Source organism: Anopheles funestus, chromosome 3RL, assembly GCF_943734845.2.
Source record: "Anopheles funestus chromosome 3RL, idAnoFuneDA-416_04, whole genome shotgun sequence".
Classification (NCBI taxonomy): Eukaryota; Metazoa; Arthropoda; class Insecta; order Diptera; family Culicidae; genus Anopheles; species Anopheles funestus.
Window position 1 is genome coordinate 55,740,461 of NC_064599.1, and position 25,555 is coordinate 55,766,015.

Here is a 25,555-nt window from a genome sequence, read left to right on the forward strand (position 1 = left end):
AAATATTTGTTCTATCAGTGGGTCGTACGGAGTATGATGGTTCCTGCTTTTGAATGGTTCAAATGAAACCGGTAGAAACCAGTGTTTCTACTTCTGGTTCAAGCGGAGGGAAATTCTTCGTCCCCTATGGCTGGGTAGAGTGTAGTATATCGTTGGTAGAATAGTGTTTAAAAAAGCATTAGTCAATTTACATTCGCGCCTCACTGGCTTTACGAAACAGCAACACCGAGCGGGCCTTTAAACGTTCCGTGATATAATTTTTTTCCACTCAAAGGTTTTAATATTAAAGCTTGCTCTACTAACATTGTTTAAAATTTAATGAACCCAATATTAATTTAATATATTTAACACAAACAATATAACTATAAACTATAAAGAAAACTAATATTCTATGAATTCTTTTAAATTTGACTATTGAAGGATAAATATTAAATTATTAAAAGTTGTTAAAATATTATTTTCCAGACCGTTCTTCATGAATAAAAAAAGAATGATTTACATTTTTTTATTTAATTTCAAAATTAGTTAAGAAATTTAAAAAAAATCTATGCCGAAATTATATTCTTACAAGTAAAAACAAGTTTAATTATATGCTATAATACTGATTATATGATACTCATTTGCATGCAGTAAAATAGTGCTTTTAGATAAAATATATCCATGCAAAAATGTACCCTTCGTATAAATCCACTCATCCGTAGCCAAAAGACCGCCCCCCCCCAAACACACACTCTGGCAGTTGACAGCAGTCTTATGCAAATGGAACCACCCTGAAATAACGCTACAGACGCCATGATACACCGTACCCAGCCGGCAGCACCTCACGATTCATGAAACGAGCAAACTAAAACTAATTAGCACTCAAACGAACCTAGACAGCAACGAACGAACGAATGAAACCTTCAATTATGCGGTATATGTGAGGTTTTTTTTGCTTCCCCTTGTCGCATACCCTGCGGTCTGGAGCACACGGGACCTGGCAACGATATGCAACTGCCCGGGATAAGTTTTCGATTGGTATGTGTGTCGGTGTGTTTCGAAAAGATTTTTTTTCTCCCCTCCACAGTACGACTATTCACGTTATGCGTTCCTTTAATTTCAACTTGTTAACCTCCTCACTTTCCACGAACAGCTCGACGATACTGAGCAATAGTAGCTCACCACAAGGGGAAAAAAGATTTGAAAGAAACCACCATTTAGCAGAAGCGAAAAGAGAAAACAGACGAAAACAAAAAGAGTTGTGCTCTTTTAACTTAATTTAAACTCAAAAAGTGTTTAAAACTTTGCCAAGATGAATTTATCGTCATCGTCGTCTGGTTGTGCCAATTGTCCGTAAGGCTTTTTTGGGGGCGACCCGCTTTTAAGAAATTCCTTGCACGATTTCGACGGCGTGCGGTTGTTCATTTCGTTGAGTGTGTTTTTAATTTCCAATCCGTAGATAGAATACTATGTACTGGTGGAATTTCTCGTTTCGTATCTGATTGGCCTGGCAGGCTTTATCCTTAGAATGGCTTCCCAAGCTACGTTGCTTAACTTTGCGTCTTGATGTGCTGCCGTTTTCTTATCGTAACATCTACGAGATAATAGTTTATCTTTCCGTATGAACTTTGCGGTATACTTCGCCCACTCTAAGGAAGAGTTTTCTCCTTATTCGCGCTTGACGCTCTCCTGTACAAAACGCACAAGTGTTCCAATAATGTATGCCACGGTAAGCAAGAGAAAGCAGTTTCTTAAAGCGTCTTCTTCCGTTTCACCAAGCCCGTTGGTTCACATTTTCACCGCTGTTATCGATGAAAGTTTAAACAAGCGAGCGAAACGATAATAATGCACCGTGAGCAACTTTTGCCTTTTTGCTCCCCGCGAAAGCTGAAAGGATTTTCCCGCCACACCGACACCGGTTTTTTGGTGAAATTCTTGCTACACCCTTACGTGCTTACCTGCGGAAAGTGTTTGAGATTATCCTCACCAAGCTCACATCCAGCGCCAGTGCGCGGTAATACAGTGGGTCACTTATATTGTTCCGGTTGTACGATGGTAAGGGTTTGCCTGAAACAAGAAGGAAATGCTGAGATAAGCAGAAAGGAAACACTCACCCATTCGGCCCATACACAGAATATGGTGGGGGAATAAAATTAACTACAAGAAAGATAGAACGAAGCCGAACCGAAGGAAAGGCTTTGCGTATGGAGGATAGGAGATCCGTTGAATTCAAATTAAATTTTCAAATTTCATCTCAGAACTTTTGGCTACGATTTCGACGTTTATCCAGCCGCAACAATGCGCATGAATGTGTGTGTGTGTCTGTGTTTCTCTAGAAATGTTCGTTGTTTCCGGTTTTATCTGCAAAAGCCAACCACGCTGAAGCATGGAAATGACCAGTAGAAAATCGTATGAGATGCTGAGCGTACTTTAACTACCAGTAACTAGAGTGTGATGGTAAAATTTCCCAGCAGCGCCTTAGAATTTTCCATACTCCACACTGTGCTGAGCGTCCTAGGGCTGTCTCTTTAAGTGGAACGTTTATCCGCTTCCCCACGTTCCACTACTCGTGCGGCCAATTTTTCCCCCGTTTTCTAACTCATTTAAAGTGGAACTAGGAAGGGGCATACCGGGAAGTATGTGAATTGATAATCACAAGATAGCATTGCAGATGAATGTGACCAGTTTGATAATCGTACCGAGAAAGAAGCCCGTACCGTCGGCTTACCAGAAGGTGCCGTCGGATGAGCAGCGCAAAACTCTGGCATAGTGTATACGCAAGACACTAGCCACTCTTCTTCGAGAGTAAAAACAATGGGTAACGATAGTATGGAGGGGAGACGAACTGTTCTAAACTGCTTCCGATTAGCATAGTATGCAGTACATATCTGCACTACATGTGCTCGAGCAACATAAAGCGAAAGAGTGGTTTAAACAAGAAGCCCTTCAGTCGTAATTTATTCAACTACTGCCGCTGGGCTGTGCACATGACTTGCACCGTGTGAAGCGCGTGTATGGCTTGACCAGAAGAACACTTGCTCCAAACCCAGCCACACGGGTTGTAGCGCTCGGTGGCACACCGGTAACCTCTTTTCCTTATCGAACTTTTCCGAGGCCGGAACACATTTCGGGAAAAGGTAAGAACATTCCCAGCAACTAAGTTTATCGTGCGATGCAGGGAGGCATTGTGCAGGCTTAAAGACGTTAAAAGCACTAGCATGAAGTGCGTCGAAGGTTTTTTGCTTCTTGAAGGACTTCACCGTGATAGACGAACCCGTGTACTAGACCTGTGTCAGGATGTGCGATACACCTGTGTGTTGCAAATAGACACGTGAAGATAAAGGACTCTCCAGCCAGCGTCTTGCAGAAACCATCATCCGGGTCTTCCGCAAGTAGTCTAAGATACCATCCACTAACACTTGTCTTCAGAGTTATCTCAGCAAATATCTTCGACCGTTGTTAAATAAGCCGAGCGTATAAGAATAAGAACCAACCGTCCTTTGCTTTTAGTACCACAAGAAATGGATGTTTCTTATGTCCCTTTTTTGGATTACCAAAGATTTGCGCTTGTGTATCGGTGAGTTATAGATGGTTAAACATTCGATTGTGATACAGAAGTAAAGGGGGAAAAAACGGAACAAAAATGTGTTTTTAATTCTGAGCTACGAAAGAAAATTAAGGAAAGCTGTGCAAGCTTTACTGCGAGAAAGAGTTTAAGCATCATTTATATACACCTTGAATCAAACGAGGGCTTTGCTATCCCCTTTTAATGATATCGTTTTAAACGCACACATGACCACGCTTACCGTATGCAAGCACACTACAGTACATGGAAGCGCCTTCCCTATGTATGGTGTAAATGGAAGATAATGAGTCGTGAATAATGTGATTCAAATGCAGACAATATCATAATATAATGGGGTTATCAGTGGGAACGACGAGCAAACCCATGCCACCGATACGCTCGTTACAAACGATATATGTGTGTCCCGTGAGTTGCACATATATCAGAGCAGATGTGTAATTGATATCGTGCTCGGTCAATTGTTAAACTGTATTTAGAATAATAGATTACAGGTAATAATTATTCATACAATGGAAAAGGATATATGTAGTTTATGCTTTTTTTTCTCCGTCCTTCCTAAACGTGCCTCGAGGTTATCAATTATAGGTAAATGATAATTACATGCCTTTGGCGGAAGGAAAGATAATGAAATGTGGATGTTCCTCCCATTGGACATTGACAATGGATTTTATATTAATTAATATTCTACAGAGTAGCCATACTACTAATTAGAATAAACAAATATTGCTCCACTGCCTCTACTATCTGTTATTGTATAGTAGAGGTAAGATATGATATTGTATAGTAGAGGTAGTGATATAAAGTATATTATATTTTTCTATAGTTTTGCTGATTTAATATATTTAATGTTAAAGAAATTATAGCTTGTTTGGAATGAACTTATGGCATGCTAAAGTGCATTTTAATAAAGGTGGATATTCTAAAGCAGTTTTATAGTTTTGCGGACAAAATGGGTACAAATACAAAAAATTCTTCTTCTTCTTCTTCTTGGCTTAACGACCTTACAGGTCACGCCGGCCATTTCTGGCTTACTAGACTTATTTTACCACGTAGCCGGATAGTCAGTCCTTGCTACGGGGGAACGGTCCGGATGGGATTTGAACCCGGTCCGGCCGTGTGGACTGGCGCCGTTTATCACATGCACCACCGTACCGCCCCAAGAAAAAAAATTAAAAAAATTAAAAATTATTAAAAAAATTAAAACAAAAAATTATAGTCTGTAGAAAAAATTATTAGAAATTTAGAGTTCATTAGTCACTAAAGATTAGTATGCCCTTATGTAAGAATCTTTTTAAATAGAGGCTACAAAAACTGTGTTACTTTTAATTTTTAAAAAAGGAATAAACTGTTCGCAATGTTAAATTTTGTTGTTACGTAACAAATAATAGAAAAAAAAATCGTGATCCGCTTCCCACATGATGTGTAGAATGGAATGTTGCACCGATTTCCTCTTCTTAAAACTTGTTCAAGAAACCCGAAAACGGATTTATTTTTCTCCTAACTCGAATTACGTCAAATTTGTGATGAGATTTAAAAATAAATCACACACACAGATATACGACTCAAAACAAAAGAATAAATACGATGGAATCTGAACAAAGTCGTAAAAAAAACACACACACACACAAATGTGTTCTTTCACACATTCTGGCATTGAAGCAACTTTATCGTTCGGATGTCGGTGCCAAATAGACACATCCGAGTACGTTCAACGATATCGGTGAATGAAGAAAATGGCGAGAAAAACACAAACGCGTACCACCGAACGCGATCGGTAGAAAAGAGTAAACTATTTAAGTATTTACATTTCAATTTGCTTTTTCCTCACTTTCGGGAATCGTCATTTTGGGGACGATCCTCGTTTCAACGAACGTACTCCCACGGGACATCGGGGAAAGAAGATTCTCCCATTTTTCATGTTCCAGTTACCATCGAACACACACACACACACACACATACACGCAATCTGGTTTGGCAGGTATTTCCCTGGGTGATTTCCGGTCGTTTGTTTGAAAGGAAACACGGTCCAGGTTTTCCGTGTACAAAGGAAACGGAAAAAGGGTACACCGTGGTGCTTGTGCTATCCATTTCTTATACGCTGCAAAACCCGTCCCCGTTGGATGGGAAGGAGTGTTCAGCTCTTTAAATTTTCCAACGGAATGTGATTTTTTTTGTGTGCTTCTTGCACGGTGTGCGCAAAAAGAAATGAAAAGTATTTCAAGTGGAAGAACTACCGCAAGGAGTTTCCGAAGCTTTTAGACAATTTTGAAGACCAGAGTTTTGTGTGCCAAAGCAACGATTGGATTCAGGGCAGCACATATGGGGAAACGTACAGTGTGTATGCAGATTTCATAAGGTGGGTTTTTTTGGCTCGTACCACTTTTTCATGTTATTTTATTGTCCATTCCCACACTCTTAAGGCTACGCGAAAGAAAATTGAGAACGAACCCTGTGCCAGCGTTTCCTCGCATCGGCAAAAGAACGAACAGCTCGAATAAGAGAAGGAGAAGCACAGCAACGGTGCAGATCGGTGGTTCTGCAGCAATGTCGAACTGAAGGGATGTAAATGTGGCATATGATAACGATGTGCTGTACCTCAAAAAGACTGTATGAGGGGGTGCGAGTGGAGAAGCGGGTGGTAAAAGATTATTGAAACGAAAAAATATCGTGTATGGTGGTTTCCATTCAATATCGTTCCATCACGCCCGTGAACGAAGTCGGTAGCAAATATAACAAGTGGAACAAAAAAAAAACCGAAACGAAAAAGCAACGGAAACGATACTTCCGTGGCACACGACAAATTGAGAGAGAAATGACATTTTTGCTACTACCTCGTTAGAGACACTGCTGAAACACACAAACCACACATGCTACCGAGAAAATAAAGTGCTTCCTTTTTTGTCTTGGGAAGGTGTATGGAATGCAGAGCGGAAAAAGCACCACTTCCTTCTAGCAGCGCAATGTGTCTTTTCACCAGGGCAATCTGCTGGTTGGAGCGTGATGTGGTGGCCATGAAGAAGGTGAAACGCGAACGCGAAGAAAAACTGCCACTTATGTACCACTGCAGTATATTCAGCGAAAACACGAAAGGTGAAAAGATAAATCGACCATCTAATTGATGCATTATGTGGTTGAGTTTTTGGCCGGCTGAGTTAGCTTTCATGTTGAAAGGACAAACTTTTCCCATCGTAGCAAATAAAATAAAAGCATTTTGAAAAAAAAAAAAATTGTTTCCTTTTATGCATTCTAGTGTTGTCAAACTACCACTGATCGCAACCAATGATCGATGGAGACGCATGGTCTTTCATCGCCTCATGGAGACGCCTGGTCACTAGTACCCGATGGAGACGCATGGTCCTTCACGTCTGTAGCGCGTGTAGATTTTTTTAAAGGGTAAAAATTCATCACAAAATGCAATGCATAAGTTGCATTAAACAGCCTACAGAAAGAAAAACATTATCCACACACATCGATAGAAAATTGTGCTGATGAAAGTCGATAATTTAATAATCCGCTTCAGGATTTATGGCTTCATGAGGCGACATTTCTGTGCAAATTGCTACTGGTACAAACCCTGCTGTCAGCAGGCTTCTTTGTGTGTGTATGTGTGCTTTTTTTTGCTTGAAAAAGGCTTGTTCTACATTCTGTGTGCTCGACTATTCTCAATAGGCACCTAACGATAGTTTTAATAAAATCGTTCACCCAGCTGTAAGCAGCACAGATGATTCATTACCATTCCGAATGCAACTGGAATCATTTCTGCTGCTGAGCTCTTTCCTGATCTAGTAGCCTATGCACATTCTCTTTATATGAGTGTGTGCGTGTTTGTGTATGTGTGAGTGTACATGTATCTGGCCTGCAGCGTCGTTCCGGGTTTACGCTATCATTCATCTTTCACTAATTATTTCCGCACTGCAGCAAGTGGAGTGTAAAATTTAACACCTAATGCCATTCCCCGTCCTACGAGCAGGAGTAGTTCTACCCGGACTCTATGGCCCGCTCTACAAAACCCAGACTTCGGCTTGTCACACGCTCCACCACCACCGTGCGCCATTGCATTTTTCCCTTCGCCAATGCACGCGCTACATGCCTGGCCAAGAGGAAGCATTTGAGAATGAATTGCAAAATGCAGAAATGTGGCCCCGAGGCGATGTAGCGCATAAGCTGTTTGTTGCATGTGTGTAGAATCTCTCGTACACTACCATAGTCTATGCTGCTGGTGGCAAAGCGCAGCATAAAATGAACATGCTGCACTGGTATGCGAATGGAATTATCCCTTGAATGTACTGGGAAATGTCCTTCCAAACATATAGATACTATATGCTAATACGCAACGCAAGGAAACAACATAAACACGAGTTTTTCGCTTGTAAACAAACATTAGCTTTTGCACTCGACCACCAAAGCCACAGCGAGCGAGCCAAAGCACAAGCGCAGGACAAGAGGCTGCAACGACGATAACGACGACGACGACGACGACTGCAGATTGGAATGATGTCCTGTGTGCTTATGATGATGATTATGACGATGGGAATGGAATCGTTTGACGATGAGCACCCGGAGAATGTGGCCGCTGCGGGCGTACCATTAATGGTTGCTCTATCTTTGGAGGAGGTTGCGAAGAACGCAGTGACGTTGATGTTCACCGAAATTGGAATGGAACCGTATGATGGCTATCTCTCCCTGCCATCTCGCTTTCTCTACGATTCTATTTAACTGTGTCGCTGCCATCCACTTTCGGAACCATTACGCATGATGATGGTGGTAGTGATGGTGGTGCTGACGGACGTGAAAGAGAATGATTCGATCACCATCATTACAATAATCACAATAATGATAATGATAATAAAATATACATAATTTATCGATATTGAATTGCAAACCAACGATCCGCAAGGGTGAAAGCGAGACGGACGCTAGTGCTCATTGCTTTGAGGTCAGTTCCCAACCGTTGCAAGTAGGATAAGAATGACAAACGTGTTGGTTGGAAAATTTGATCATAGCCCTTTTTTCTAGAACCCATCCTTCGGCACACCATCGACATAACCTTCTCGGTGAGGAAATGTGACCAGAACGTTTTCCGGTTTGCTCGTTAATAAATTTTCATTTGGAATGTTATTGAAATGTCATCAAATGCCATAAACATCACTTGTAGAGAGGAGCGCAAAACATAAACAGAAACAATCTAAGGGATGGAGTCACGCTGATAGCAACGTGCACTGTACTCAGCTGAGCTGTGGAAGGCTTTTTCACCCCCTACCCTCGGTTCGACCATTGGGTGGACAAAAGGATGATATAAAATTTCACTGCAATATTCACAATCGATTCAGCGAGGCCACAGGAAAGGAGAAATAATAAGATCTCACATTTCATTGTATTTGATTTGCCCCCCCCAAAAAAAGGACAACATTTCGTGCAACAAATTTTGGATCGTTCAATTTTGGTTGTTTTTATTGTGAAAATCGGCAGAGCTTAAGCAGAACTGCAGCTGATGGGTTAGTTTCGATTTCGCTAAGCCATATCCACTTTATTGATATGGTTGATTTGAAAAACGAATGTTTTCCTTTCATTTTCCGTACGATTTTGGGCAACAGGACCATGCGTGCTTTATTTTTTGGTGGATATTTATTTATGATGCACTTCATTTCCCATTTCCTTTATCTCGTTTGTGTCCTTCCGGGAAACCACCTTTTTTCGTTGTTTGCCTTCGGTTGTCATTTTTGTTCGCACGGCGAAGAGCGCTTGTTTTATGCCGTCCACAAATCCGATTCCAATACCTTTTGATCCGAAAATGGATTGGTATCGTTTTTTTTTGGTTTCGTTCTTACCACTTTTTCTTTTAGTGCATAAAAACCAATACCATCCTTTTTGGGGTGGACATTTCTACTAGTTTCGTCAAAAGTGTTTTCCTATCATGTGTGAGGCCTTATCCTTTTTTTTTGGAAAACTAACATCCTTTCTCCAACTGCTTTTCTTGCACGGAAAGAAGAATGTGTTTCACGTGTTAAAATATTACAACCTTTCCGGTGATGGTCAATTTGTGAACGGAAGGCAAAGAAAAAACATCTCAAACACAGTCAACCCCAAGATCGATGGTGGCATACAATAGTGTTGGTTATTTTCAAGAAACGTGTTGAAAAGTGGGATGAACTTTTGGCCCCGTACTTATCACGTTAAAAAAGATAGAAAGCTCTTTTGAGTAACTTTTTTTTTGGAGTTGAAGCGTTGTGAAGGTTTTCTTCAAAATGGTGTATCTGGCCCAAGATGGCTCAGGTGGCTGACGGAGCAACAGTATGGCAATTTTTATACGTTCTTTCATATAGCTGTCGTAAACTGGAAGCATCTCTATGTGTTCTTCGCTGATGGGATATTACGATCCGCATGCAAAGGAAAAGAAATACTTTTGCGGCATTCGAAGCACTTCAAGAACATGCACTTCTTTCTTTTATGGCTGTGTAAAAAGCTTGTTTTCATTAGAAGTGTTGTAAATTTGAAAAAAAAATAAACCAACCGTATGAAAGAAAAACAACATTCACCTCCACTGCCAGTTCCGAACAGCTTACATGTATCCTGTTTCACCCAGGAAGGGTTATTTACGAGAGGTTCGATCCTTTGTAAAAGATCACATTCGAGGCATCCTAGCGTTTGAACTATCCATTTATGTGGTGCTTCTAGCCGGAACCACACATCTTTCATATACCGAATCATATAATTTTCAAAATAAAAAATTCTGTCGCAAAAGGTAATATAGCACACATACACACACATATTGATGCACACATCCTTCCGTTCGGTTCAATAGACGAGCATGCATGAAAACCCGGATCAAGCATAGTAATCAATTATTAAACGACAATAAAAGTGGATTTTCGATACAGTCCCCATTTGCACCCGAGAACAGGGAGAGAACCGTATTTGCTATATGGATATATTTATCACCCATCCCAGTTTATTACTCATGCATGTAATAGAAGCCAACAGCTGAATTTGATGAAAAACAGATGATCTTTTAAAATATTGATTACGTTCAACACCACCAACATGGGAGAGTTGGAATGGTTGACCTCACCACATTTTATGATAGTTCGATTAGTTTGATAACTGCAACAATACTGGTTCAGATGAAAGTTATCAAAACTTTAACAAGACCAATGAAATAGGTTGTTCAAAAATTTTAGGCTGTTTTTTTTTAAAGGAAAATTTTCCAAAGCTTATGTTGCAACAAGATCGTGTAAAATTCATGTTTTCTTGTGCTCGCTAACTTAGTTATATCACTACAACCTTTCGAATGGAACTGCACCGAATAAATGGAAAAAACCCCTGCATCAATTTTCATTTCAGCTCCGACCAATCTCTTGTTCTCTATTCTTCCCCATAATAGCATCAATAGACGATCCGATGGACCTTCATTAACACTAGCAAATGCTTTTTAACCAACGGGCACAAAATCAACTTTTCCTTCAACACCATTTAAGGGGAGTGAAAGAGTAAAAGAAAACAGCAAGACTTGGTGTAACCTTTTTTCCCTTGTCACGGAATCTAGCAAGTTTTTGTTTTTTTTGCGTCTTTCGCTAAATAAGCTAAACGAAAATTGATTTTCCATCGAACATCGTAGCATAAAACCAATCTCGCACCAGCTTAACGATGAAGTGTATTGAAAGCGTCAGTTTACAATGAAATCTAATTTATTAAGCTTCGTTGCTTAAACCCTTTTTTCCCCCGCTGGCGAAAATGAATAGACTGAAACATGACACGAGCAATCAATGGAAAAACAAAAGGATAATAGCAATCAGATCCTGTCTGAAGGTGGAAAGTAACAGTGAATGCGATTGGTTTTCAATTTTCAATCAAACGAAACATTAGCCTGGTTTTGGTGTGGCGTTTGGTGTATGCAAAAAGTGAATGATATGCTTGCTATTGCTTGTGATAAAATATTCAACGCGATTGTTCATCCTAGTGAATGAACCCATCTTGATGTGATAAAGATGGCGTGTGTACATACACTTTTCCGCCATGATGGATTATTTAACTACTTTTGTTTCAGTTCAGATTGCATGAATCAAGCACATAACGTTATATTTAAAGTATTTTCAACTCGCTCGGTGCCGTAAAATATACACAACAAACAAATCATGTTCAACTTGTCATCGAGTCCCAAAAACATGGTCTATGAATGATAAATCCCGTTACCCGTACAAGCTTGTTAAAGTTGATAATTTTAAACCAAAGTTCTCAAAACCCTTTTTCTCGCTTTGAACAAACTTCATGCCTAATGCCTTTGATCCCTATTTTATCATGTCAATTCGCTCACTTCAACAGCATACTACCGTTACTATACTTCTGCTGCTACTACTACTAATACTACTACTCCCATCATACAGTCATCGTTGGTGCGGTTTCCGGTTCGACTTTGGTGTTTGCGCTTCATTAAACACATTAAATTCCGAATCCTGGCTGGCAATAAATTTAAAGCCTGCCGTAAACAAACGGAAATAAAACGCCCGTTAACGATGACGGGCAAGGGTTTTGCGAACAACACACCACGCATAGCGGGAGATAAACTTTAGCCCTTAAACCGATATGAATGCTTTTTTTATATAAATCGTGTGTGTACGTGTGTGCGTGTGTGGGTATTGTGTAGATGAATCTTAAACACATATATACGTGCTGAATTCTGGATCACAGACACCCATCGTGCAAACGTGATGTAAATCAGGAAAATCTGTTGATCCACCAACCCCTACCCGATCCGGGTGGGAAACATATTAAAGAGGAAAAATAAACGACACCGACCGACCTTCGTCAAGAAAATTCATTGCTTTTTACCTCAAACTGTGTGATATTTCGTAGAAGGTATCGGGAAGAGGATGAATAAGACGAATGGAAAACACAAACACACACACCTTCATTCACATAACGCACACTAAAAGGGACCACCTCACACATCACGGTTTGTTCCGCGTCATCGGAAAAGGGTATTAGTCATCCGGCTAGGGGATGAATTTGCCATCCGAAACTTCGAAAAGCTCCCGGATCGTTAGCCGTCAACTACGAACAGAGATGGAAATTGATTCTGATGATAAATTAATCAAATCAAGCATATCGCATCGCCCTTCTGCTAGAATCCTACTTCATCCCCCATGCAAGGGGGTGAAGGTTAAATATTTTTGCCTTCCTTTTTTTTTGTTGCGAAATTCACACCGGCCACACATCGCAACGAAGGAAGATCAATAGCAGGTTGGCGAAAATAAATCACAGTTTACCAAGGCCGCCTTTCATCATACCTTGATTGCTGACAGTTGCAATGTGACGCGCGATCAGCAAAATTAAGCACTAACACTCCCCTGCTGTTGTGGAGTTCCTCGTACGCAAGGGATGGAAAATGACTGATTCGAGTACGCCATCTTCTTATACGCAAGACGTGCTAACAAAGCAAGATAGGTATTTTGCTTTCAAGGTGAGTCAAAAGGTTAGCGTGAGATGAAACACCCAACACCTTTCGACATTCATCGTTCGATGGCCACTATTGTACGGGAGTGGAATATTGAAAAGATGCAACGAGAGAATACTCACCGGAACATCCGTTTAACACGCGCAGACTTCAATTTGCTACAATACAGCTGGGGACGATTTCCGTTCCTTTTTCTGGTGAAGTAATTTGCTCTACTGCGGTTAGGGTGAATATAAGAAAAGCAACGATTCTCACTGAACGAAAAACAAACACAGTCAGCTTCTCGATTGTGATGGAACAAAGGCAAATCAAGTCAAAAGTGTGCGACGGCAAATCCCACTCCCGATGCTCTTAACCCCGCCAATGGGGATGTGAAAAATGATGCAACTGTCAGGGTGGTAATATAAATAATGATGTTGAAAACGTCTCGCCACTTCCCACGCTGTCAAGCGGGAAGCATTTGCGTGGTACGATGTTTCCAAGGAAATAGGCGCCACCGTACGACACTGTTGGCTGAACAGTGCTGATGGTGCTTAGCACAGCAAACGTTTTGGGAGGAAAAAAAATCTCCTTCAACTACACCGTCCAGTGAGAGAGGTTTCTTTTTTTTGGAATGTGCGTTTTGGTTGTTGTGCGGAGGTGATAAATCTGCTCGAAAAGAAAACATCGGCGCCTAAAGGTATGCAAAACAAGCGTCAGAATGACAGGAGATCCTGTATCTGAGTGGTGAGTACGCTAACGAATAGTGCCAAAAGCAATAAACGAAATATCGTTACAGAATGGTAGAATCCACAAAATGGTGTTGGGAAAAGTGTCGCACATTTAGTGTTTTAAAAATGTTTAGGTTACACAAAAAGAAGGGAACCTTAGATTCCGGGAGTTTTTTTTGGCGAATTACCCGAGTAGTAACAAATCATGCAGAGAGTTTAGTCTCTAACAACTGTCAACAGTTTATGCTCTTCGAATTATCAAAAGAAAGAATTTTAAATGCGATGGGAATATGTACAAGTTCTTACTTTAAACACATTTCCAATGGTACTTGTTATGACATTTATTTATATTTCACCCGTACATACCAATGTTTGACATAAGCCAGATGGGTATTGTAAAAAGGGAGAGATAAAGAATCTACTTACCGTGACTGAATTATCGTATTCCGTTTATCCCATGAAACTGATTGCTAGCGTCCGGAACTTCACCACGAACACTAGAAGAAACGGGAAAGAGAAACACAAATGAAATTGAATATTAATCAGCCTGGTAAGACACTGTGGAAGCTTCCGGGTACCATTTTACTGACCCGGACATACGAATGGAAATGCTGTAACATAACCTCCCTCCCTTCGCTCATCCCCACCACAAAAAAGGGAACATCATAATACGACTGTCCGTGTCACTTTCGAACGATTCGTTGGTTTCGTACGTTTTTGTTGCTACGTCCCCACAACAAGCAAAAGGTACGGTGAGTCCTTTGCTCCTTCGAAGCATCGAGCCATCGAGAGCATCGTCTTGAATCGCGCCCGAGAATATATAAATATATTCAAGCCGATGTTATTCATGGGATTTACTTGGACCTTCCATTCTTCCCCGTGGGACCGTATCTTTCCAGTACTTGCACCACTTTAGTTTTCTTATCGAAAAATCACTGCTTTCGTAAGGACATTCACGTCTAAAGTGCCACATAGCAGCGTGCTAGCGATACAACGCAAGCCACAGCGACACTGTTGCCATGGTCATGGGCCACATCAGCCCATCGAACCCAAGTACCCGAAGTGATATGACGCTGTATGCTGTGCTATTAGTTTTCTTCAAAGATTTCCTGCTCAAAGGAGGATATATCCCTTGTTTCTTTTTTTTCCTTCGGCTCTGGGAAGCTTCGTTAAATTTGTGCACGCTATTATCTTATCGATACACGGCACAACCATCATTTTCTTTTACTTCTACTTTCGAGAGCTAGTTGTCCTTGCTTAACCTCCCCCACATCCCGGAAGTGTTGCATGCTTGGTATGAAATCTTTCAACTAATACTAGAAATAATTCTGACAATCACCAGGCGTCTCCATTCGCGATTTAAAACTCCGCCCGATAAGTTGCTTTGGCCGACAGCATCTAATGTGCTGCAAGCAACGCGTAGGCTGACAGGCAGAAAAAGAATCCAAAACCGTTCCTGCGAAATAATGTCCATCCTCGATCCTCCATCCTCGGGACGGAGAGTTCGCCATAAACCGTTTCTCTGCTGTGCTGGCGTACCCGTAGACTAATAAATAAAATCTAATTCCGTGATTTGTTGTGATAATGAATGCCATCCACTTGCTGTACCAACGCACCCGTGGATTTCCCGTCGCATTTCCTTTGAACTGCTCCAAGAGCCTAGAAAATGGCCGTTGGCGACAGATTTGCAGCAAGGCGGTAAGGTGAGCCCTTCATCATCATTAAACGGTGATTGTTGGCGCTCGGCCCTCGAACATTTGCAACCAGTACCACTGCGGAAAGTCATTCATCAGTAGCCTTTCTTCGTGCCCTTCCTTCTCGCCGTCGCGTCATATCTCACACTTACGCAGGAACAGCTCTACGGGGTCTGATGAACTGCCCGAAACCTTGCGCGACACGTATTTTCCGTCACGATGACGACGGCGACGATGTCGACAGCGATGACGACGCACTGCGACGCGACCACTGTGTATCTGTGCTGCCAGAGACCGGCTTTCACCATTTGCCCCGGCCAACTGATTGCAATTGTCAAATAGCAGAAAATCGTGCTTTTCCTTCCTATTCGCAGGTTTTGCATATCCTTGGCGGGGGTATTATTTGTGTGTTCGGCGAAGAGCCTCAACCAGCACACGACCGCGAAACAAAACAGGAAATTAGGATTCATCGACGTGGGAGTAGATGAAAATTTGCAACATGGCGTGAAAAACCATCGTTACCGCATTTAGCACACGCGTACGCGCGTGGGAGGAGTTTGCTTGATGTTTGATGGTGAGAAGTGTTTGTTGGTTGGTGTTGGTCGACTGCTAGCGAACTGCTCCAGCCATTATTCAATGTTTGCAGCTAATTATTTTCAATGGATAATCAGATCAACGGTTTGCACATGGTTTGAGCGGTTGTATCATCGTCAGAAGAAAATTGCTTGCAAGTGACAGAGTGGTTGAACGACAAATAAGATAGAAAACAATTAGCATCAGTGACTTTGCGGAGCTACGACTTTAGGCATGAGAGCTAGTCGGAATGTATTTTATAATAAAAATTAAAAATAAATAAATAATTTGAGCAACAAACCATCAAAACAGCTTTTTATAGTATATGGGAAAAAATGAATGAAATGCAATTTTTTTTAGCAAAATGAAACACATTTTCCAACAGTTTATTCCCAAAGTAATAAAAGAGTTTTTTTTAGAAAAATTAAGGGAGAATAAATTTTGCAAATAAGTAGCACTGAAGAACCTATATGATCTAAGTGTATTATTTAAAATTAATTATAATAAAACTATAGTACAGGAGCATTACCTAGAATCATCTTCCTTCTTTGCGAAATAATTAAATAAAACCCTTAATTTAAAATCAACATTCGCGACAAGTTGCTAAATTATTCCCCTTGTTCAAATTACATAAAACAACAAGGGCCAACTTCCGACATTACACTATTTATCTTTGTCTGATCTTTATTTTTTCACTTCTGTCGGAAGGGAAATTTTTTCAAATACATTTTTGTGCTGCTTTGTGACACTTGTTTGATCCTTTCGCAAAACAAAAAACGACAAGTCTGATTTTATAATGAATTGTACGTAAACAAAACACCCACCAGGCGCTGCAGCAGACGTGCAAATTAGCAAAAGCTATCCTTTACAAAGAAACTAAAAGAAAAAAAAAGGTCACGATAAGGGGGAAAAGAAAAACAAACCCCAAACATCGACATCCCGAACCCGATTGCAAAGCGGGAAAGGTCTGTTCCTCCCTCCGCCGTCGTAGAACGTTTTTTTTGCTTCCCTCGTTAAACGATCGTTTTCATTTTAATTAAACCTTCGCGCCAAACGGGAAAACATCTGTCATTCTTTGGTCCGGCGTCGAAAGCATCCGTAGATCGGTGGACATCAAGAAGTGAAACGTGAAAGTGAAAGAAGTAAAAAAAAAATAACAAAATGTTCTCCATAAAGGCAAGCATCAAGAGATCTATGCTAACCCGTAGCAGCACCAGTTCCCGGAACATAAATGCTGCACACCAAAAAACAACATTATTCAAACAGATTAAAAATCAACGAGCGTCATGCTGCGCCGACTGGTATTATCCTTTCCAAGGGGTTTAAACGATGGAAGAAAAACGGATGTAATTTCAATGCAACACACAAGCGCAGGGTCGCGCATTTTTTTGCTCCTTTGCCTCTGCTTGGCTGTTTGTTTGTCGTTGCTCATACTTCCGTTTCCCAGACTCGTCGTACAACGACATAACGGGCATCCGGTGGCAAGTGAAACTTTTCCGATCCAGCTGGAACGTTCGTAGATATCGTTCGGTACGCTTTTGGTATGATCCTTCGCGGATGACTTTTTTCCAAATAATCGAGAGTAAAACAAGCGTGATGCATCAAAGTTTCTGCCAAGTGTTTAGCGCACACACATACACTTACGTTTTCCGGGAAGCCTTTTTTCCAACCGGTACTACAACAAAAAAATGGGAATGGGAAGGAAATGGGAATGATGAGGAAGCGCCGGGAAATCCTTCCATCGAACCTTCAAGTGGGTTGTTTTTTCGCTTGTCTCAAGCAGAAGTGGCGTTGTCGTCTCTAAGTTTTGCATCGAGCTAATCGACATTGCATTGCTTCGCTTGGTGACAATCCTTCAAACCGGGCTCCGTGTGGGAGTTTCTTCAGTTTTTTTCTTTCACCTTCAACGGTGTCTTAAAGTCGAAAACCCATCGTATCATCACGCCCGATAGTGCTGACTTGCTTTGCCTACACACTCACGCTTTGCATATTAACACAAATCGCCTTTCAAGCTGACGTTAACTGAAGTCTACATTATTCACCTTGTACTGGCCTTTAACTCGTGACGCGGAAATGGCGAATATCCCACACTGGGGAGTTTCGTTGCGCCATGACGAACGGTCTCAATACATCCATCTCAGAACTTACTGTGTCTTGTCGGTGCTACTTTACGTCAACATCCATCAGAATTGGAAAATTCAACCGACACGGTCTTGTGCATGGGCATGCTGCTTCTTGGAAGCTACCATCCCAGGCTTCATCCCAGCCGAATGTGAACGGGCAGGCATGCGTTATGCGGAATATTTCCACTGCTAGAGGCTTCTACATTGCAGATTCTCTGGCGCCAAAATGTCGAATGTGATTTTTGCAAACGGCAAACCTTCGAATGTTTCAAACCGCACGCATGAGCCACCCTGAGCTTTGGGGGGAGAGAGAGAGCATTTTTCTTTTACGATCTAAGGGAAAACTTTTTCCACCATTTTGGATGTTTTGTACGGTTTTAATTTAGCACCATAGGCGGTTTTGCCGGGCACCGGCATCAACTCTTTCGTTGAGGGCTGTTGGATCGCACCACGTTGTACATCACCAACCGAAGCACATCTGAGCCTTCGGTGGTGGTTTTTGGCAAAAACGGCGGTGAGGAAGCATAACGACATAAGCCACATTTGGCTTTTTATTCGATTTGTTTCGCCTTCGGCTGTGAAGATCCCAAAACCCATTAAGCTTTCTCCGATCGTTTCTCATCGTTATATGGTTTGCCGGTAGCACGCGCGTACCATCTTGCCGGTTCTATGCTCCGTACCGGTATGCCGCATGCCCGAAGTCATCAAATAACTCTCATTGATCTATCTTTTTTTTTTCGCTTTTGCCCGTCACTCTCGCTGCCACTACCAATTTGGGGCCATTTTTCATTCGTTCAAAACCGAGCCAAAATGCTTCTTGCTGCTTTCACGTTACAACGCGCTTACCCGGCAGAGGAGAAAGTTAAATAAAACGAGCATCTTTACCCTGTACGACAGCCAACCAAACCAACCAAGCTATGAGTTGCAACAAAATGAAAATGATCACAAACGAAAAAAAAAATGAAAGGAAGAAGGCGAGAGAAAGAAAACACGACCCCATAACGCCTCAAAGAACGCTTTCGAATGCTGCAGCAGTCAGCTTTTACTTCGATCTGTATGCGCGTTTGGCAATAAAATGAACCGGAAGGCAAAAAACCCCCGACGAGAGACGACAACGACAATGGTGGGAAGATCGCAAATAGCGAATGAATTAAACATTCGTGCACAGTTCACGTGGGGCACCGGCCAAACCTAACACCCGACCAAGAAAGAAGATTCGTCCCTTTTTTCGGTTCTATTGGCTTCATTCACTTTTCCACTTTCGTTTGCTTGCCTTTTCACCACCCCCACCCACCCGAGGAAGGAAACCGATCCCGAAGGCCAATTTGTAGACTGTTTATGATTCCGATGACGATCCGATAGGTTTTTCTTTTTTTTCCCATTTGTCGTTCGACTGGTTTGATAGCTTCGTTTTATTAGTATCAAAACGGAAAAAAGGAAGGGAAAACTGCAGGGAAATGAAAGCGGTTTAGAGCTCGTTGCTGTTTGGAAGGAATGTTGGCATAAAGTGGCAAAACGAGAGATACCTCTCATAGTCAATAATTTAGTTCATCTTGCTCTGTATGGGTGTGTGCGATTCTTTTAAACGTACACCGACAAATTTCCAGCACTAATCATCGGCCCAGGCAAAGGAAACGTTTTATCGCCCCCGTTCTGCGAATGCTAAAGCGAACAGCAGTGGAATAATCATGGAAATTGAGTCAACCGAGAAAAAGGACACGAACGTTAACGAGAGACACGATCGCACCGTAAAAGATAACGATCGCTCATCATTTCCATTGCAATGGCCATGTGAGTGCGTCTACGTGAATTTATGAGGCGTATTTTACTTCTTTTATTTCACTTTCTACCGTTTCGGTTTTCTTTTCCATTTTTGTTCCATTTTCATTTATCATCCGGTGGCTCTTTTTGCTCTATTACCATTGGAAACTTATAAAGCTTTCAAATATGGTAGGTTTTTTTTTCTTCTTTTAGAACTACTAATAGTGCCATTCACCTTTATGCCTGATGCTTTTAATGTACGGGGTAAAAGCAAACAAATTATTTTACTTCTTCTTGCACCATTGCTATCCTCCACAGGCGGGAGGGAACATTGCCAACAACTGCAGTCCAAGTCCGATTGGTAATTTATTACCCCGAGTTTTCGAACCCCTTTTTACCATACACACCGGTTCGAAGCTATTTTCCGGCGCTTCTGCATCGATGAGTACAATTTACCCATAAACAGTGCACACAAAAAAGTAAAGCAATTCATACATAAAAACACATCGCTTGAGAAGGGTATAATCATATCCATACAAAACAAAACTGCAATCTGTACACGGATGGAATGTTCGAATTCTGGGCCCCGCACAGCCAGAATGCAGAAATAAAATACTGTCACAAAATAAAAGTGGCTGTGCGCTGAAATTGTTTTTTAATCGTTTATTACATCAACGGGCCCTGCGGCATGGGGATGAGGGGAGGGGGTAAGGAGAGGGATTGTAGAACGTTAAATAAATGAAAAAATAAACAACAACAAAAAAACACAAAACATCCGAAAACTTTGCACGAAACAAAAGCACGCCGCTTAAAAGGTAAAGGAAAGAAGGGGTTTGGCAAGCGGACGGGGGAAAGAAAAACAAGAGGAAAAGTGGGCAATATTTTCACATTCCCTGCATTAATTTGCCATTTCACCGGGACGCAAACGACCATCCGTAACAAATTCGGTTTTTATTGCAGGCAAAATCGTGTGCGAGAGAGAAAGAGAGAGAACGAGCGGTATGAATTTCCGCAAAACACCCGCAAATGGAGACGCCTGGTGTTTCATGTTTTTTTGTTTTGTTTTTGTTTCACCCCGGTATGTCAACTTACCGTGCATACACCTCGAGAGGCAGCTCGAGCTCACTTTCATGTACACACTAGCGTGTGCGAGCATGTACAAATATTGTTATGTTATTCATGTTTCCGGCATGTTTTCTCCAAACCGCTCCCGGTGCCTACCAATGCACCTGGATTGTGCTAAGGATAATCCTTATCAAGCGATACTTCTTAGGTATTGCCTTCCTGTATGCCTCCAATGTGTGTTCTCTGTCCCCCGCCCTTCCCCTTACCGTAACACCATTTGTGCGGGTAAGTATGTCTGGTTCATGGGTTGTAATATTTTATCATGTTTTTCCTGCTATTCGCCAGAGGACCCCTCGCACCCAATGTCCCATTCACCATAAGGTGCCATAATCCCAGGAAATAGCCCCGAATGCTGTGGAATGTGTATCGCAGTTCGGTGGTGCAGGACGAAAGCTACCAGAATATGACACACCCAGCCCAGGGCACAGTATGGCAACGGACTGTTTAAGTGTTTGCCATGATTCAAAGCGTTCCGACTGATCCGAAATATGATGATCGTGTTGGCTGATGCTGATGATTATACACGGCAAGGTGAGGCCGAGAGATGTTGGAAGATCCTAAGCCAGAACGTGTCTACCTTGGCCAGATGACGGATACATGGACGACGTTCAACACTCGCTTACGGTTCGGACGTCTCGCTAACAAAACGTTTTGTATGCCACCTTCTATTTGCACTGATAAATGGGTATTTCCCTTCGTTTCGTGTTCTTCTTCCTCTAAACAAGACGGCACGATGGCAGAAGAATTTAATTTACGTTATGGAAGTTTTGAAGAAAAGCACCCATAAATGATACCTACTGATGATGGCAGATAGTCGTTTTAAATCATATCCAAATTTTCATTGCTTTTAAGAGCAATGTGCGGCACATTAATTCGGAAGCTCCTGCTTAAAACAAACACACTGGGCGGGGGCTTGTGCAAAGAAAAGCACCTTGCATTCTGATGTGTTTGAACATTCCATTCCCGGGAATGCACTGACACAGAATGACAGAGCGAGTGGATATGTGTTGCGTATCAACGTAATCCCACTTAAAGACATTCTCCCTTCGTAGCTTAGGGCTTTACAACATCACCAATCCTTTTCCACACGATACCTCACACACACACACGCACATTGGGGATTATTCTTGATTGAGTTTTTGCCCCTTGAAAAATGCAAAAGGATCCTGGGAACACGATGTACCAAGGTTTCCACACGCGTCTAACCGAAGCGATTGCACAGGGGGAAGCAAATGTTAATATCAATAACAACCACTCGAAGGGATCAGATGAAATTGTTCCAGATAGTCCCGGAGTAGATGGGTGTGGGAAAAATGGATAAATCTTTATCGTTGATGTAACATATTCCAATACAAATAAAACGTGATGCCGGGATGCTTTGGGGGCCGGAAATGAAGAAAGAGAAGGAAAAAAAAAACAACATCGTTGGACAAGTTACTACCATTGGTGATGGATTTGGAACCCCAAACAATTTACGACATCCTCAACCTTGTGTGGATATAAGGGATGTTCCATTGCCACCGCATTCCAGTCTAGGGGTGCAACATCTCCATAGATGTAGCTTCTTTTCTGACTTTTAGAGAGGAAAAATCACCAAAGTACCTAACGAATGTGAAGGCGAAAAAAAACACACACATACAACATTGAAGAAATCGAATGAACAAAGTTTTGCGAAAAGACGACTTTATGCCTTTTTTTTGTTCCTTACCATCGGGGTTTTCCTACTACTTCCAGTACTCGCAGTATCAGGCACACACGCAATACATGAACGAGTTTCAATTTGGGTCCTGCCAGCAAGCTTTTATCAAGCTTCTGAAGCGATACAAAAAAGAGAGGACGCAAATAGCTAGTAGCGAAAAGCCAATCACTAGGATCCATTTCGTCTATTCCACACTCAATTCTGCTACCAGTGCAGTGCCGGAGCTGACAAATGGAAAAGTTTTACCCTTTTTTTTACCCATACCGGTAGGCGTACGGTTCACATCACACGACGTTCCCGATGGCGTTGGACAAGCGGGACCGAAAATAGCACAGCTCAGGAAACACTGGGGATCGCTCACGTAATCCTTGTTAATCGTATGACATTGTTAACGCAGCTTCCACCTTCGCAAAGTTTGTTTTTGCATTTGGGGTTGGGGAAGCGATCACATAATATCGTTCGCAATACTAACGAGAGAACAGCAATGGTGGTAGTGGTGACAACGATAGTTAGTCCCATGGAGTAAAGCCATTGCCTGAGCGGACAGCGTTAACATCATCACCATTAAGTACCATTAACTATCAACGATCGCGATACCCGTATTTAACCTTTCGGGACATTCTGTACGATGTGATTTTTTTTCGCATGTGCTTTCATTTTCCATGCTGTTACAAAATAGGACAAATTGAAGCTCTTAAAACCAATCCTATCGATTGGATGGAAACCGGAAAATAGGGTGTTTTGTCTGCTTAACAAAAAATGGATACCAAAATTTGGAGCTGGTATAAAACTGGTATAAATCAAGAAATTAAAATTACTTAAAAATAAAACAAAGTCATAAAAAACTACTTTATGATATACTTAGAATAAACTACTATTCTGTAATTAGAATAACATACTATAGTGTAAAATACTTTTAAACTTTTTCGACTTCTGTATCAAAGATTTAGTTGAGAGGTAATAGCTTGAATTATTTTAAATTATAGATTTATTACTTACGAGAAGTCAACTTCATGATATACAAACTTTAAAGTGTGTTTCAAATTTTCCAACCGAAAAACATTAACTACCTTGTAATACTTGTGTTTAAAAAAATGAATTCAATTCAACTACATAATCTTACATACAACATCTGTTTGCAGTAGTAGTAAAACAATAATTGTCAATTGCTCAATCTGTTGGAACGACATGGAGTTTATAATTAAAACACTAACTTTCTTTACTGCCAACGGACCCAACAAACTTGCTCCAGTTCTTTCCGGTTGTTGTGTCCTTCCATTGTCTGTGGTTGCGGTTAGCCTCAGTCAAAGCAGCCACCAAGTACAAGGAAAAGTCATTTACCGAGCAGGAGTCAATGGTCGACGTATTCTAATCCGCTACTAAAGACTTCCTGTCGTTTTGTATTCTTTTTCATGCGAATAATACAATCCATCGACCGAGCAAAGATTCAGAGAGTACACAGTCCAGCAGTAAAAATATATAATAAGCTGTAACTATCGGCACGGTACGGTGAGCTCTTCTGCTGTCGTACAACAGAAACTTACCACAAAACTTCATTCAGCAGCAAGCATCTCTGGAAGCTCTCACCCCCAACAGAAAACCTCAAGCAAGACCAAGAAAGGAAGCACGCTTGTGTGTCTCAAAGCAACGGAGCAAAAGCTTTTCCTGCGTGTGTTTACTTTCCGTCCGATTTGCGTTTATGAATATTCATCGTCGCCACACAATCACCAAGGGTTTCCCAACCGGATCCTTACGGATTGCGGATGACAAACGGAAAACCCCCCTCAGCAGGAAGGATAAGAGAAAGGATCTGTCTAATGGTAGAGCAGGAAAATGCTCCCTAATATTGGGTGGGATGCTGTTCATTCTCATCCGACTGGGTGGTGAAAATTTTCGAAGGTCCGGAAAATATAGTTCCATCACCGGACAAACTTCATTCATCCTTTTATTCCGTATGCTCTCCCTCGTCTAGTTTGCACCCACTCAAGGATGAAAGGTTAAATAGATCGAGTACCCGGCCTTGAGCAAAAGGCGTAAAATCTTGCGGGCCGGATTGCCAATAGCAAATGATAATGGTAATTGATATGGCATTTCCGTTAGCATTTGCGGTCGGGAACAAGGTGTGTTGGCGAACATGGCGATGCTAAGCAGCGGAAAGCAGAAGCAAAATGGCAACGTAGCAAATGAGTACGACACGGTCTTACCGGTGCGGTGAAACGACTCAATTCGTAGCCTCCTGTTCCGGATGGTGTAAGGAGAAACAGGGCGCCTAAATGTAGGCAAAACGCAAGATTGGCTTTACTGAGCTACGAGGATTTGCGTACAGAATGGGAAATTAATTCCCGACCTCTTCACCGCATCCCGACGCTCTTTTACAAAGGGATGTTCTTGCCACTAGAGGCAAGCTTCTCATTTGCGTGGCCATTTGCTTTTCCGGCACTCTACGCAAGATACGCGCCTTGGTGGCGGTTCGTGGATTAAGCGTTTGAGGTTTTTTTGGGGTTGGTTTTTTTTTCGTTCTTCTTCGCACGCTAATCTCGCTTTCGCTTCGTCACAGGCGTATGTAATCGTGCATCGGAAAATCATAGCACGGTTCCTTGCGTGACAGTTAGGAAACTGGTTAATAATGACAAAAATCTGCCTGGAGTGACGGGTTGAAAATCAATCCATTTTCCACCGACTGACAGTGTTCGAAACAGACAATACAGCAAGTGACAGCAATCAATCGAGACACGGATCTATGGAATGCATATTCATTGGAATGAGTTATACACACAGCTCTAGGGAAAATATATTTAGCGATTCCATCAGTGAAAATGAAGGCAAAACAGACACACAAAAAAAACCTTCCGCG

General features: G+C 41.6%; 1 long non-coding RNA gene across 1 annotated transcript in view; it reads right to left on the reverse strand.

Annotated features, from left to right (window-relative positions):
• Positions 1-878: 878 nt before the first annotated feature.
• The window catches only part of LOC125770306 (uncharacterized), a 70,546-nt gene continuing 45,869 nt past the window's right edge, over positions 879-25,555 (reverse strand). Inside the window, exons 5-6 of the long non-coding RNA XR_007419159.1 lie at positions 14,153-14,223; positions 879-2,046 (exon numbers count right to left, since the gene is read on the reverse strand). This is a non-coding gene — a long non-coding RNA (uncharacterized LOC125770306). The remainder of the gene's footprint in view (positions 2,047-14,152; positions 14,224-25,555) is intronic.